Below are 2116 nucleotides of genomic sequence, written 5' to 3'. Positions count from 1 at the left end.
CTGACATGTTTTTCAAAGGTAACTTGATCAAAAAAAATCAAATAATACTTTGGTTGAAAAATGTAATGAAAAACGTGTGTTAAGAATTTTTCGATCTCACTCCTTATCAAAATAGATCAGATTGTTTTATCATATATGATAAATCAAAGGAATGCTGATCAAAGAACTTATTCTATTACAATGTTAAATGGTTTCGCCATTGAAAAACTGATTTTAAAATCATTGATTAAAAAACTAGAATTAATACCTGAGTCATTCAAAGGAAACAATATTGTCTTTATAAAGCTTTTCTAGCAGTAATTCTTATGCTGCTGTAGAAAACAAATCCCGATTTCTATCAAATATCTTTTATTATAACATCTTCATTTCCCATATATTTACAAATACTGTTGTTGATTTAACCCCTAAATTGTGTACAAAATTATAAATAATTCTAAATAATCTACATTACAAGTTACCCAACCATGTGCGGAATAATTTATTTATTTATTTGAAAAAATACAAAAAAGATTTGTAATTGAATTTATGCAACAAATAAACAAAAGAACAAGTGCAAATGTACTTAAAAATGTTAAGTTCAAATGAGACTTTTGCCTACCCCCCCATATCCTCCATAACCTAATTCGCCATAATATTTACATTATACATTTTATAACAATTTTGTATTTGTTTTAATGTAGAAGAAATAACAATAACAATAAAATATAGCAATGAATAAAATATTACAAACAAATCATATTGCGGCATAAATAACAATGTAAAATTGTTGATAAGCGCATTTTATAATAAAAAAATTTATATTATAAAAAAACAATAATAAAAATATTTACAAACATATGTATTTATTTTTTAAACAATAAACAAACTGAAATTTAGCAATAACTAACCAAAGTTCAGAGAAAAGTCATTCGTATAGTGTTATGTACAGATGGTGGCCAGTAAAAAAGGGACCATTTTTGAGTAAATCGGCTCTCATGGGAAAATGTATTTATATAAACCCTAAATAATATAATTTAAGAGCCAAAAAATTAATAATCCACCAAATATTGGCCACACACTGTAACATATGCACTTAAAAAGACACATGTTTATTATCATTATCTAGTAATATCATTTCATTCATTAAAATTAAAACAGAAACACAAAAACAAACTCATTGAAATACATACACCTGTCTAAAACTCTTCCTCTTTCCTTATTACTTTATTTCCAGACACCAAAAACATACTCAAAGGCATAACGGGTCAATTTAAAGCTGGTGAACTGAGCGCCATTGTTGGACCATCAGGTGCGGGGAAAAGTACTTGCCTTAATATACTCTCAGGATATACGTAATGTAACCTTCATATTTAGTAAAACTACAAAAATTCCTAAACGAAAACATATTTTCTTTTCCATCAAATAAAAAATAATTTAGAGCTTTCGGTTATAGCGGCGATGTGACGGTTAATGATTATATACGTGATATTAAAGCTTTTAAACCAAATGTGGCATTTATAACACAGGATACAAGTTTACATCCGTATTTAACGGTCAAAGAGGCCATGCATTTTTCGGCCAACTTAAAAATCGGTACACATATGAGTAAATGTGCTAAAAGAGAAAGGGTGAGTCGTTTGTTGGATGTTTTTACTAGAACAACTTATTAAAATGTTCTTTTCTGCAGGTTAAAAAGATTTTAGAAGCTATTGGCATGTATGAAAATCGTCATACCAGAACGTCTCAATTGTCGGGCGGGCAACTGAAGAGATTATCTGTTGCCTTAGAATTAGTAAATAATCCACCTGTGTTAATTTTAGATGAACCAACGAGGTTAGCTTTATAGAATGTTAAGAACTAAACTAAAACTAAAGTAGGTCTGAACAAGAACTGAACTGGAATGAACTAAAACTACATTAGAAATGAACAAGAACTTAATTTAAAATTAACTAGATTTAACCTGAACTGAACAAGAACTGAACTAGAACTAGAACTGAACTAAAACTGATCTAGAACTGAACTATAACTAAACTAGAACTGAACTAGAACTGAACTAGAACTGAACTAAAACTGAACTAGAACTGAAATAGAACTGAAATAGAACTGAACTAGAACTGAACTAGAACTGAACTAGAAC

This window comes from Lucilia cuprina, chromosome 2 (assembly GCF_022045245.1).
Source record: "Lucilia cuprina isolate Lc7/37 chromosome 2, ASM2204524v1, whole genome shotgun sequence".
Taxonomy (NCBI): Eukaryota; Metazoa; Arthropoda; class Insecta; order Diptera; family Calliphoridae; genus Lucilia; species Lucilia cuprina.
The sequence above is the reverse complement of the archived record's forward strand: the minus strand, read 5'-3'. Positions refer to the sequence as shown.